The 15,977-nt window shown below is 30.0% G+C and overlaps 1 long non-coding RNA gene across 1 annotated transcript; it reads left to right on the top strand.

Annotated features, from left to right (window-relative positions):
• Positions 1 to 3,713: 3,713 nt before the first annotated feature.
• LOC131030554 (uncharacterized) lies at positions 3,714 to 4,476 on the top strand. Its single transcript, XR_009102914.2, has 2 exons — positions 3,714 to 3,934; positions 4,043 to 4,476. It is a non-coding gene; the product is annotated as an uncharacterized LOC131030554 (long non-coding RNA).
• The last annotated feature ends 11,501 nt before the right edge of the window (positions 4,477 to 15,977 follow it).

Genomic DNA, 15,977 nt, shown 5'->3' with positions numbered 1-15,977 from the left:
TTCATGCAAGAATATATCACCATAAAGAAAACTCTAATTGAAGTGGTCCTCCATTATATTTTAAAAATAACACACACACATATTTTTCACCATTACAAGTCTAAAATTATATTTATTTAGCAAACAAATATAAACATGTTTTTTATAAATTTGTGATCATAGAACTTTTTATTCTATCAAAAAAATAAAAAATAAAAAATTTAAACATCAATAAAAGAATATAGATGTTTAATAATGTTTGAATTAAAATCTCGCCTTTAAACATGCACAAACATTTTAATAATATAATTTAATAAATATTTTGAACAAATTATTCTTTATTGTATCATTATTGAATTTAAAAAACTACCCCAAAAAAAAGTTGATCTCTTACTCTTCTCATTGATCATGCCCTTGGCCTTCTAACCTTTATGCTACTCACACTCCGTGTACTTGATCTTTTCTTCCTCCACACCGCACCCACCTAAAAAGACTTCTCTATAAAAACTCATTATCTCAATCATAATTCTCAGCCTGTATTTGAAGTTTGAGTTTTTTTTTGTATTCTCAATGAAGATGAAGATGAAAAACGCACAGAAAATTCTTCTGTTTGTGATTTGTATCACACTTATTTCCATCAAAGGTAAACCATTGAACAATGTGAATACTGATAATATCATACCAGGGAAATCACTGCAATTCCTCAACACAGGTAATTTTAGCTGTATGATTCTGCATTCCACGTTTTATCCATCATTCAATTGAATTTATGAATTTGCATTGAGAATAATGGGTACTCTGGTGTATGTGATAACTACAGGAGGGGCTTTTGCTGCTGAAGCTGCACCACCTCTCCCAAAAATTACTGTGCTGGTCTTTCCTGTGCCATGTGCAGTCACTAGATTCATTCCACTGCCTTGCACAAAACCCAATGATCACAATCCTCAGATAACTGGATTCTGTACCTGCAAGGTGCAGGAATAGCACAATTTGCTTCCATAATGCTTATAGCTATATATTCTATTGATGGCGATGTTAGAAATCATATCATACTTCCATAATGATTATAGCTATATGCTACAGCCATATATTCTATTGATGGCGATATTATGAATCATATCATACTAAAATAAATGAATCTGCTCCTGTAGTGTGAAACTCTTGTTTCTTTGCCATGATTAATTTTTTGCAGTTTGCAAAGTGTTTTCCAGTTATTTAATATGGATTATATGATTTCATCAGCGTTGTTGTATGAGATCCTTGTTTCAGAAGGTTTCAAGCTTATGATGGAGGTGCTATGGCTTCTATCCATCTGATCTCACAAAATATTTGGAATTGCCAGTCACATATAATTATAAACAATTAAATTTAGTATTAGATTTTTTTATTTTAATTGGAGGTTTATGTCATAACTAGATTTGTTTTGTAAGTTGATATGGGAGTATAAGTCTATGCTGATTTTTCGTCAGCCAAGAATTATGAATTGAGTGGTATTTCTTATATATTTCTGAATAAAAGATTATTTAATTGATGAACATATCATCACCTTCAACATCAAGTGTACTCAATCAATCAAATTAGAATCTTTTGATAACACTAGATTATAATCTCACACTTTTTGGATTATGATCCAAAAAACTGCTACACAATCTAATCCAGAAAGTGTGAGATTATAAGCTATGGATTGTGGAAATCTGATATCATTAATAAACACTAGAGTATTTTAAATATAACATCTTTTTATCTCTTTTAAATACAGTTTAAAGTTAGAAGATAGATTAGAAAATGTCAGACATAATTAGAAACAATTTAAATACAGTTTAAAGTAAGAAGATAGACTAGAAGATGTCAGACTTAATTAGAAACAATTTAAATTTCACCATTGAAACATTTTTAATATAAGATCTTTTATGTCTTCTAAATTTAATTCAACCTCAACTATAATTGAAAAATATTGTCAACGTAATTATAGATAATTTAAACTTAATAATATATCATTTTAATTATAATAGCGTTTTATCTTTCAAAATACAAATTAGTGTCAGCCATAGTAGTTGGACTTTAATTAAGATTATTCAAAATTATTATAACATTATTGTAAAGGTAAAAATTGCATAATCGTGTCATTTTTTAATTGGGCTCAGTTTAATAAGGTTGTTTTAAATGCAACAATTAACTGATAATTCAACTCATAACTTAATTCTTATCATCACTAATATCTAGAGTTTATTTTTTAATCCTAAATTTATAGTTTCTCACCTTGGTTTAGATGCAAGGGTATGGTTTGATTCATGGCAGCTTTGTAGCTATAGATTTATCCATAATCTTGCAAATTTTGAATTCAAAACTTTGTTCATGTCAGCATTTTACTACTTGTTATGAGTTGATCTAGCATGCATTACATGATGTAGCAATAATTCATGGGTTTGAATGAACAACCACCAAACAAACAAGTAGATAAAACAACATTAGTAAAATGATAAAACAGCCATCATAAAAGCTCGTTTTATCTTATTTTGCTATCAATAAGTTGTAGCAAATTATCATTTCATTATATGTGATCTATGGGTTGTGATCTTACAAGGCCAACTCCACTATCAATTTCTTTCCATAGGTCTTTAAGTTTTGGTCAATGTCACCAATATCCTAATTTCTAACTATAAATGTTTATTGGAGTGTCATATTTAATGGAAAATATAGGTTATGAGAATTTAATATATGTGGATCAATAAGTTAGTATTAGGTAAACTACTTAGTAAAACAATTTTGGGGGGGGAACAATGTATGATGTAGTACAAGTGAATATGAGCATGTAGAATGATTTCAAATAGAATAATGAACGTTCTTAAATGCAACAACACTAGTGAACAAGTCAACAATGATTAAAATTTGTGTTATAATATTCAAAAGTTTGAGGTTCAATATGCAACCATACAAATGATGGATCAATTTCCTACTCTATGAATTTAAGGACAAAAAAATTGAAGATGAATGATGATGAGAATGAGATAGAATAAGTTTATTAAGCGAATTTCATGCAAGAATATATCACCATAAAGAAAACTCTAATTGAAATGGTCATACATTAGATTTTAAAAATAACACACATATACATTATTCACCATTACAAATCTAAAATTATATTTATTTAACAAACAAATATAAACATACTTTTATAAATTTGAGGTCATGAAACTTTTTATTTTCTCACAATATACCTATTTAAAATAAGAAAATTAAAAAATAAAATTTAAACATTAATAAAAGAATATAGATGTTTAATAATGTTTGAATAAAAATCTAGCCTTTAAACGTTCATAAACATTTTAATAATATAATTTAATAAATATTTTGAACAAATTGTTCTTTATTGTATATTGAATTTTAAAAACTACCCAGAAAAAAAGTTGATCATTTCTCTTACTCTTCTCATTGATCATGCCCTTGGCCTTCTAACCTTTATGCTACTCACACTCCGTTTACTTTAATCATAATTCTCAGCCTGTGTTAGCGCAACATACACTCCTCTCCCTCATTTACGGTTGATTTCCACTATCTCCGTAATTCTGAGTTGCTTCAACTATCTCCATAATTCTGAGTTGCTCTTGTTTAAGCTAGGAGTTTTTGTTTTTAACTCTTCTTCATCTTCCAGTTCCGTTTCATGCAAATAGTTGTTGATCTCCATGACTTCTGCTCCTGTGATCTATAAATTATTTGTAATCTATAAATTATTTGTAATTCATAGATATTTATAATAGAAATGATTAATGATTGAATTGCATTAATTCAGTTTGTATTTGAAGTTTGAATATTTTTTGTATGAAGATGAAAAACGCAGAGAAAATTCTTCTGATTGTGATGTGTATCACACTTGTTTCCATCAAAGGTAAACCATTAAACGGTGTGAATACTGATAATATCATACCAGGGAAATCACTACAATTCCTCAACACAGGTAATATTAGCTGTATGATTCTGCATTCCATGTTTTATCCATCATTTTATTCAATTCATGAATTTGCATTGAGAATAACGTGTTCTATGGTGTATGTGATAACTGCAGGAGGGGCTTTTGCTGCTAAAGCTGCACCACCTCACCCAAAAATTACTGGGCTGGTCTTTCCTGTGCCATGTTCAGTCACTAGATTCATTCCACTGCCTTGCACAAAATCCACTGATCACAATCCTCAGATAACTGAATTCTGTACCTGCAAGGTGCAAAAATAGCACAATTTGCTTCCATAATGATTATAGCTATATGCTACAGCCATATATTCTATTGATGGCGATGTTAGAAATCATATCATACTTTCATAATGATTATAGCTATATGCTACAGCTATATATTCTATTGATGGCGATGTTATAAATCATATCGTACTGAAATAAATGAATCTGCTCCTCTAGCATGAAACTCTTGTTTCTTTGCCATGATTAATTTTTTGCAGTTTGCAAAGTGTTTTCCAGTTATTTAATATGGATTATATGATTTCATCAGCGTTGTTGTATGAGATCCTTGTTTCAGAAGGTTTCAAGCTTATGATGGGGGTGCTATGGCTTCTACCCATCTGATCTCACAGAATATTTGGAAATACCAGCCACATAATTATAAACAATTAAATTTAATATTAGATTTCCTCTTTTTTGGGCCAGGTTTTCGCCTCGTAATTAGATAATTTTTGGAAGGCGATATGGGAGTATGATTCTTCTTCAGCTGAGAATTAAGGGGTATTTTTTATGTATTTTTGAAGAATTTACAGTTTAAAAGATAATCTAATCAACAAACATATCATCAATCTCATTATACGATCAATTAAATTACAGTCACTAGATATAATTAAGCCGATAGGCTTCTACAATGGCAGCAAATTTATGCATAACATTTAGGGGTTTTCAATAATTTTGACGGTCATTTGGTTTTCAATTATTTAAGGTTTAAAATAACAATTAACTAATATAGAAAGTAAAATAATTAATAGATTAATAGATTTGGTTTTCAAAACGGTTACAAGAGAGTTTCACTCCATTCAATAATTAAAAATTGTAGTGCACCATTCTTCGAATGGATCAATTGTGCAGTTTCATTGTGAGATAGAGGTATGTAATATTGTTTTACAGATTGCAGAAGGAAAATATTACAGATTGCAGAAGGAATGCAAGATGCCAGTGAGAGTTGTAAATCTATTTTACAACTAATTATTGATTCATTTAACAATTAAAAACAATGAATTTATTTCAATTTTAAAATCTGAAATGATTTGCATGCAAAAAGAAAAGGTAGAATAAAAATGTTATATGTCTAAATTAATTAAAGGTTATGAGTAAGGTAATTTTAATTATAATAAACTTTGAACTATTTTAAAATGTCTATATTTTAACTATAATAAACTTTGAAGCTATTTTAAAATGTATTTATTTCGTTAGAACAAAGCTTCACGGTAATTATTTCATAAAAAAATTCAAATAAGGAAAAACAATATTCATAAGAAAATTACGTAATATTAAAGATTTTTTTAATATTTTATAAAAAAAGACAATAAGTGTTATGAATGCATTATCCTACAATAGTTACCTATTTATAGCCTTACCCTAACACTAAACTCTAATTAACTATAACCTTAACCCCTAAACCTAATCTCTCTAAATAAATGCAAACCCTAACCTAATCTTAAAGTTAACTCTAATCATATAGTTTTTAAATTTTCCAAATTATATCATAAAGTTTAAACCCTTAATTAATTTTTAGTTTTATTACCATTATTTGAATTTTAAAATTTGAATTTTTTTTCATGCAAAAAAAAAAGGGTAGAATAGAAATTTTGTTAATATATTTAGATTAATTTCTTTTCTTTTTTCAATTTCACAACTAAAAGCATAATCTAACAATTTATTATCAATTAACTTTTACTATTGCCTATAGAAACAAAATATATAAATAAGGAAACAAAATATTCATAAGAAAAGTACATAATAATAAAGATTCTTTTAACATTTTATAAAAAATGATTATAAGTGTTATGAATGCATTATCCTACAATAGTTACCTACTAGCCTTACCTTCAAACTAAACTCTAATTAACTATAACCTTAACCCCTAAACCTAATCTCTCTAATTGAATGCCAACCCTAACCTAACCTTAAAGTTAACTCTAACAATATAATTTTAAAATTTTTAAAATTATATCATAAAGGTTAAACCCTTCATTAATATTTTGGTTTGATTACCATTAGGCTTTGATAAATATTACAAGAATACTCTAATCATTGTTTTAGTTTAAATTTATTCTAAAACTAATTATTCATTCATTTAACAACACTAAAAAAATACAAACCCTAACTATAATGAAAACCTTACCATAATAAAACCCTCACCTTGACAATATCTCTAATCTAGACCTGATTGAACTCTAAACCATAACTTGACCCTAAACTTAAATATAACCCTAACTTCACCCTTACTACAATCCTAACCCTAACCCTTAACACTAACACTTAACCTATGATACAAACCCTAACCCTTGAGATAATCCTCAACGTAACCCTAATCCTAAGCCTAACCATAATCTTAACCTTATCCCTAACCTTAACCCTAACCATGATATAAATTCAAACCCTAACCATTGGCCTAACCCTAACAATGATGTAAACCCTAACTAAAATCCTAACCCTAACCCTTGAAAACCCTAAATCCAAAACCTTAACTCTAACCCTCTAATATAAAACCCTAAATCCTAACCCTAACCCTAACTCTAACCTTAAACCCTAAATCCAAAACCTAACCATTAACCTAACCCTAACAATGATGTAAACCCTTACTACAATCCTAACCTTAACCATTAACCTAACCCTTAAAGAGATGCGAACCATAACCATTAGCCAAACCCTAACCCTAACCATGTTGTAATTCCAAATTGTACCCATTAACTTAACCCTAACAATGATATAAACCATAAACATAATCCTAATCCTAACCCTAACCCTATGATATAAACCCTAACCATTAGCCTAACCCTAACAATGATGTAATCCCTAACTACAATCCTAACCCTAACCCTTAAAATTGTAACTCTAAGCCTCTAATATAAACCTTAAACCCTTAACCCCAATCCTAATGTTGTAATATAAACCCTAACCCTAAACACAAAACTAACCATAATCGTAAATCCTAATCCTAGCCCTAATCATAATCCCATGATATAAAACCTAACCCTAGAAATAATCATAACACTAACACTAAATACTAATCCTAACAACAATTGTAAACCTAACCCTAACCTTAACCCTAAATCCAAAACCTAACCATTAGCCTAACCCTAACAATGATGTAAACTCGTACTGCAATCCTAATCCTAACCATTAACCTAACCCTAAAAGTGATGTAAACCATAAATATAAATCCAAACCATAACCATAACAATAAATATAAATCATAACCCTAGAAAAAATCCTAAATGTGACCCTAAATCCTAAGCCTAACCATAATCTTAACCCTTTCCCTAACCTTAATCCTAACCGTGATATAAATCTAAACCGTAACCATTAGCCTAACCTTAACAATGATGTAAACCCTAACTATAATCCCAACCCTAACCCTTAACCCTAACTCTCACCCTCTAATATAACCCCTAACCCTAACCCTAACATTGTGATATAAACCGTACCCCTAAACATAAAATTAACCATAATCATAAATCCTAATCCCAACCCTAATCCTAAGTCCATGATATAAACCCTAACCCTATAAATAATCATAACAATAACATTAAATCCTGACCCTAACAATAATCATAAACCTAACCCTAACTTTAACCTTAAGCCCTAAATCCAAAACCTAACCATTAACCTAACCCTAACAATGATGTAAACCCTTACTACAATCCTAACCCTAACCATTAACCTAACCCTAAAGTGATGCAAACCATAACCATTAGCCAAACCCTAACCATGTTGTAAATTTGAACTATACCCATTAACTTAACCCTAAAAATGATATAAACCATAAACATAATCCTAATCCTAACCCTAACCCTATGATATAAACCCTAAATCCTAAGCATAACCACAATCTTAACCCTAACGCTAGCCTTAACCCTAACCATGATGTAAATGCAAACCCTAACCATTAACCTAACCCTAAAAGTGATGCAAAACACAACTATAACCCTAACCCTACACATAATCCTAAGCATAACCATAGATCATAAGCCTAAACATAATCTTGACCCCGACCCTAACCCTAACCATTAACGTAAACCTAAGAATGATGTAATATCTATCTATAATCCAAACCCTAACCCTTAACCCTATGATATAAACCCTAACCATAGACATAACCCTTACCATAATTCTAAATATTAATCCTTTGAACCACAATCATAAACTTAACCATAACCCTAACCCTGATGCTAATCCTAACCCTAACGTTGTGATATAAACCCTAACCCTAAATGTAAAACTAACCATAATCATAAATCCTAATCCTAACCCTAATCCTAATCCCATGATATAAACCCTAAACCTAGAAATAATTATAACAATAATACTAAATCCTAAGCCTAACCATTAACTTAACTCTAACAATGATATAAACCCTTACTGCAACCATAACCCTAACCATTAACCTAACCCTAAAAGTAATACAAACCATAACTATAACCCTAACCCTAACCCTTAACCTTGAGTATAACCCTATGATATACATCCTAACCCTACACATAATCCTAACCATAACCATAAATCCTAAGCCTAAACACAATCTTAACACTAACCCTAACCCTTACTCTAACCATTAACCTAACCCTGACAATGATGTAAAATCTATCTATAATCCTAACCCTAACCCTAATCCTATGATATAAATCCTAACCCTAGACATAACCCTAACCATAATTATAAATGTTAAGTCTAACCATAATCTTAAACTTAACCATAACCCTAACCATTGTGCTCACCCTCACCCTAACACAGTGATGTATAAACAACAACCCTAAACATAAAAACTAACCATAAATGTAAATCCTAATCCTAACCACAATCTTAACCCTAACCCTAATCATGATGTAAATCCAAGCCCTAACCATTAAACTCACCCTAACAATTATGTAAACCCTACCTATAATCCTAACCATAACCACCCTAGCCCTATAAAGGTCCTAACCCTACATATAATCTTAACCATAACCCTAAATCCTAAGCCTAACCACAATTTTAACATTAATTGTAACACTAAACATGATGTAAATACAAACCCTAACCATAAAAATGATGTAAACCCTAACTATAATCCTAAACCTAATCCTTAACCCTAACCACAATCATAACTCTAACCTTATGATATAAACTCTAATCATAGAGATAATCCTAACCATATACCTAAAAATTAAGCCTAACTAGAACCTTAACCCTTATAATTATGTAAATCTAAACCCTAACCATTAACCTAACCCTAACAATGATGTAAACCCTAACTATAATCCTAACTCTAACCTTAACCCTAGACATAATCCTCGCCATAATGATAAATCCAAAGCCTAACCATGATCATAACCCTATCCCTAATCTTAATCATGAAGTAAATCAAAACCCTAATCATTAACCTAACCCTAACAATGATGTAAACCCTAACTATAATCCTAACCCTAAATCCTAAGCCTAACCACAATTTTAACACTAATTGTAACACTAAACTTGATGTGAATACAAACCCTAACCATTAACCTAACTATAAAAATGATGTAAACCCTAACTATAATCCTAAAACTAATCCTTAACCCTAACCACAATCATAACCCTAACCTTATGATATAAACTCTAATCATAGAGATAATCCCAACCATATACCTAAAAATTAAGCCTAACTAGAACCTTAACCCTTATAATGATGTAAATCTAAACCCTAACCATTAACCTAACCCTAACAATGATGTAAACCCTAACTATAATCCTTACTCTAACCTTAACCCTAGACATAATCCTCACCATAATGATAAATCCAAAGCCTAACCACGATCATAACCCTATCCCTAATCTTAATCATGAAGTAAATCAAAACTCTAATCATTAACCTAACCCTAACAATGATGTAAACCCTAACTATAATCCTAACCCTAATCATAGCCCTATGATATAAACCATAACCCTACACATAATCTAACCATAACCCTAAATCCTAGCCTAATCACAATCTTAACGCTAACCGTAACACTAAACATGATGTAAATCCAAACCCTGACCATTAATCTAACTTAAACAATGATGTAAACCCTAACTACAACTATAACCCTAGCCCTAATAGCAAGACAAAATGAACCCTATTCCTTATTGAATTAGGCCTACTATTTGAAACCAAATCAAATCCTAACCCTGATAGTAAACCATAATGAACCCTAATCCTTATTGAATTAGGCCTACTATTTTGATTCCAATCCTAACTATAATTATAAATCTAGAATTGAACCAAATAGAATCCTAAACTATACAACAATATATATATTGAAATTAATTTATGTCATGTCTTTCAATTCATGTTGTGACTGCTACTAGCTTATATATATTTAATAATATATATAGAATAAGCCGAGATGTATCCTTCTTGAGGCGCCTATTGCACTTTAATGTTGATAAATCAATAAAAAATAGGCACCTCTAGAAGGATACCTCTCGGCTTATTCTATATATATTATTAAATATATATAAGCTAGTATATTTTATCTCTTCTACATACAATTTGAAGTTAGAAGATAGAAGATAGATTAGAAAATGTCAAATGTAATTAGAAACAATTTAAATTCACCATTGAATCATTTTTAATATAAGATCTTTTATGTCTTCTAAATAATTTATTGTCAACTACAATTGAAAATTATTATCAACATAATTATAGATAATTTAAACTCAATACTAGATCATTTTAATTATAATAGCCTTTTATCTTTCAAAATACAAATTAGTGTCAACCATACTAGTTTTACTTTAAATAAGATTATTCAAAATTATTATCAACATTGTTGTGATGGTCAAAATTGCATAATCATGTCTTTTTTAAATTGGGCTCGGATTAATAAGGGTGTTTTAAATGCAACAATTAATTGATAATTAATAAGAGCATGTTTGTATATAAATTCAGTTCATAACTTAATCCTTATCATCACTAATATCTAGAGTTTATTTTTAAATCCTAAATTTATAGTTTCTCACCTTGGATTAGATGCAAGGATATGGTTTGATTTATGGTAGCTTTGTAGCTATAGATTTATCCATAATCTTGCAAATTTTGAATTCAAAACTTTTTCATGACAATATTTTACTACTTGTTATGAGTTGACCTAGCATAAAAAATTTAGGATTATATGTACATGTAGGATTATATTTTACATGTACATGTTAGATTATATATTCCATGTGCACATGTACATACCTGTTAGATTATATATGTACTTTATGTTCGATGGACTGGACTGGATTATATATATATATATCACGTGCACATGTTAGAAATACTTATGTGTACACTTTATATATATATATATATATATGATCAAGAATGCACATGTGCTAGAGCTAAAACTTTAAATTTTAAACTACATGTAACACGTATGTACATACAGTAGATATGCATTAAAATTTAAAAGAACATGTTCAAACAAAAGAGTATATGGACACTCCAATGAACAATATAAAAATCACACTTGAACTAATTAATATCAAATGAACAAACTAAACTTAATAGGTCATGTACTAAATAGCTCACATGGTATGTGCTTCTAGGTATGTATATTGTAGTTAAATAGTTCACAACATGTACATGTCCTAATTACACATGTCCTAATTCCATATATCAATTTTACACATGTACATATTACATTCTAATTTTTAAATATGCATTTTTTAATTAAATTATTTTAACTAGTGGTCCTTACAAATTACATGCATTTAGAATTAGATACAGTACCTTATACATACAAATTAAACATGCATTTAAACATGTACATACTTGAATTAACTTCATACATCCTAATTTGATATAATTAAAAATTTCATGTATTTAAACTTAAAAAATATTTATCCAAGTTTCAAAACAAGTTAAGAGATCTAGAATTTATCAAGTATTAATTCAATTCATGTGGGTTGAACCACATGTGTACTTTGGATTACTAAATATACATAGTTCATACCACATCAAATGGTTCAGAATGCTCTTCAATAACACTCAATATTTTGTCATGATCTTCACTATCTAGTCTCCACTTTTGAGACCACCCTTGATGTGGAACTGTTTGAAGAATTAGGCCAACAACAATGACCAAGTGACTATACTGATATACCTTGTTGTCAATTTGCTATTCGGTGAAATGAATCCCATGTTGAACAATTTTAACTTGTTTGAAATATGTCCCTTGCACTACAACTGAGCCTACATGTACATGTATATAAGAAACGTGAGAAATTAAAAATTTCCACGTAAGCGATTTGTACATACATATTCAAATCAGTTCAAACCTGTGGGAAATGACATTCCATCACTCATTTCAGATTTCGATAACTTCTTTCTCTCTTTTGTGCAATGCAATAAATAATAACTAACACCTTCTATATTTCCATCTTCTACTATGACTGCAAAAATACCTCCTGCAATTCGACACAAGTTAAATAAATTCTAAGTTACATGTCATTTTTAAGGAAATATTTACATGTGTACGTCATATGTACCTTTTTTAATCAATCCTGAAATATGATCATAATCACCAGAAATCAAAGGAATGTTTTCAAAGTTTTCATCCTCATTTGAATCCTTGTATGTGTCAGAAACATCTAGTGGCACCAATTTCCATTCACTAACATATCCAAGCTCTTGGTTCTTGCAATCAACATAGTTTTTGAAAATGCATTTAGAACAAAAACATGAATAATCCCTAGTGTATAATGTCCATGGGCGATTATCTGTACTCGTGACACAATGCAAAGATCTTGTCCTCTCCACGCTCTTTCATCCATGCATTGATCTTCTATCCACATCTGCAAAATGTACATGTAGATCAAGTTGTTAAATTGAAACATTTGAACTAGGAACATGTATTTTTTAAAAGATTAAAAAAAATTAAATAAAATACTAAAAGAGAACACGTACTGGTTATCTCCCAAAACACTCTATAAGGAATGGGTATGTATGTTCTCGATGATGATTCCCTAGGATAATTAGGTTGCTCAAAGTGTTTCTCACACCATTTAACAACATCATGTGCATCTTCTATACGATCCCCTGTGTACTTTATTTGATGCTTTCTTAGAGCACGTTTGATACAAGCTCCTGCACCATCATGTTCACCCTTTCCATGACCACTCTCAAAAAAACTCCAAACATGTGGTATTTTGTCATTTCGATGATATCTACATAGTGCATAAAATGGCCTCGAAGATTTGAATTGTGCCGCACATCCATCAGACCAAACAAAATGTTTAACTATTGCTATGCCTCTATCTTTCAAATATTCAAAAAACTTCTTAAAGTAATGTTGTACAAAAAGTGTGTCGTGCTCCTTATCATCACTGATATAGAAGTGGTACTCTTTCTTAATGACATGATTTTTAAATGTACTATCAACACCATCCAAATTCATCTGTGCATGTCGATAACACACATGCACCAAAACAGTGATTTGCTTTGAAAAGTAATACTCTGATTGAATCTCTTTTTGATGTGCAAAAGAGTAATTCTCTGCAAAGTCAACTACAGATAGAATAGTTCCAAGTGGGAAAGTGTCTCTTAATCTTTTAAATTGTTCTGCTTGCCACTTGGCAAAAAAAACCATGGCATATGTATGGTTTTATCAACTTATGAAAAAAATTTCATAAATGTTCCAATAGGTATTTCCTCTTCTACATAATCTAGCCTTGTAGATTCCTTTCCAAATTTTGTTTCAATTTTTTTTACTTGTAACTCTTGTAATTTACCATCTTCCTCATGTCAGTATCTTCATCTCTCAAAAGCAATTTAGCCAAGTCCCCACATGTTCCACAAATTCCTCTTATGCAATTTATTTGACTAGTTGCATTATCATCTAATTTATCACATAAGATGGATGCTATGAAATGACTTGTTCGTTTAGGAGGAGCATTTTTATAACCATCACTATCTTCTCTAATCTTCGAAACACCTGATAGTACAAGTCAAATTTCATGTGATAACGACAACAACAAGTTTCAAAAACTTTGTTTAACTTCACATAATATGGCCTTAACTGTTCAAACATGGTTTGTCCAATCTTTATATGAGGGTTTGTTTTAGTAAACAACACATACAATTCATATTTTGTTGTGTCTATCCAATGTTTTACATGGAGATCATAATGATTAGGACCAATCCTTCGCTTGATAACATCTCTACTATTTGATGAAGGACAAGTATTATCATTCCAAAAACTTGTCACAAAGTTCCTAACAACATCTTCAATTCTATCAGAATGAGGAGCTCTATACATAATTGCCCAATTCCCTTCTGAGGTAGTATCATCCAAAATCTTTCTCCTTTTAACATATTTAGATATTGTCCTTCTACTAAAACCAAACTCAGATGACAGTGAAGATATTTGTCTTTTTTGAGGCAATCTTTCATTTACTAAAGATGTCGACATCACTCTTCTCGAAATGGTCTTATCTATTTTTCAAGATTTTTTACCAATGTTCACCAAACCTTTCTTAACATTATCAACAATAGATTTTTGTAGCTGAGAAGTTTTCCTCTTTTGACTTGTTGTATCTATACCCAACAATTTCAGTGGATCTATTAAGTCTTTATGAGTAAGTACAATTGATAACAATTGAGCTTTTTCTAATGTAGTATCAAGATTGTTGAAATGAGACATTATTTCTTTTGCACTTTTATTCATTGACCTCCTTTTAGTATGTCTAGGTTCTTCACCGAGATGTTTCAGCTCATCCACATCCATTTCAAGTAAATGATCTAAATTTTTATAAGAAATATTTCTCTTCACCTATTTAGCTAGGTCCACAATATGCTCATCCATATGAGTGGTAGGAGGTAAGGAGCCTGACCCCTCTCCTTCAAAGGTCTCCATTGGTTCAACTTGGACAATCTCCTCCCTATGTTCATCAACTATATTGTGTTCTTCAACAGGTTTGTTTGCCTCGACTCCCGCTTCAGAACTCCCTTCTTCTCGAGCCCGTTCTACACATAATTTAAGAGTTGGTGTAAGGTTCAAATTAATAGATTATTCAATTAGGTTTAAGAATAGGGGTGAATTTGGCTTAAAGCTTTGTGTTAAAATTAGGGTTCAGTTTGGTTTATTAAATTTAATTACTTTCAGGACCTTAGTGTTATAACTCTAATTAAATTAGGTTTAGGTTTAAAGTTCAATTTGTTCTCAGGTTAGGATTAGGGCTCAAATTTATTTAACTTGTGCAAGTAGGTTTAGAGTTAGAGTTAAATTTTGTTCAGTAATTAATATTTCAAGAAGATGATAATTATTTTAATTTAATTTTTTTCTGATGTTTAATTCTAGATTTACACATGAAGAATTATAATTAGTTTATTATTATTGTTAAATTTATGTTATTCCTTACGTATAGTGTTAAGGTTAAATTTTGTTTTGCGCTAATATAACAAATAAACATAAACATATAAAGTGGAAATAAATATTGATGAGTTATTTTAAAAAGCTCAATCTCTCAATAATAACACATAAAATGAAATTTTGATAAATTAGAAATTCCAATTTTGAAAATTAAAAGTACAAATATTTTGATGCATGCATACGATAAATGTGACCTCATATTAATTTGTTATGGACCATAATGTAGGTGGACTATAATTTGTCACATGTGTGTATATTTAAGACCTATTATTGCATAATAGACCTCCTAATCTGAAATGGTTTTGCATACGTGAAGTCATATAAATAGAACCTAAATTATTCAACATGTAATAGGTTATAAATTTATGTCACATTTAAGACCTATAATCAATGTAATAGTCCTAATAG

This window comes from Cryptomeria japonica, chromosome 6 (assembly GCF_030272615.1).
Source record: "Cryptomeria japonica chromosome 6, Sugi_1.0, whole genome shotgun sequence".
NCBI lineage: Eukaryota > Viridiplantae > Streptophyta > Pinopsida > Cupressales > Cupressaceae > Cryptomeria > Cryptomeria japonica.
Note: the sequence above shows the minus strand (reverse complement) of the source record. Positions and strands in the feature narration are given on the sequence as shown.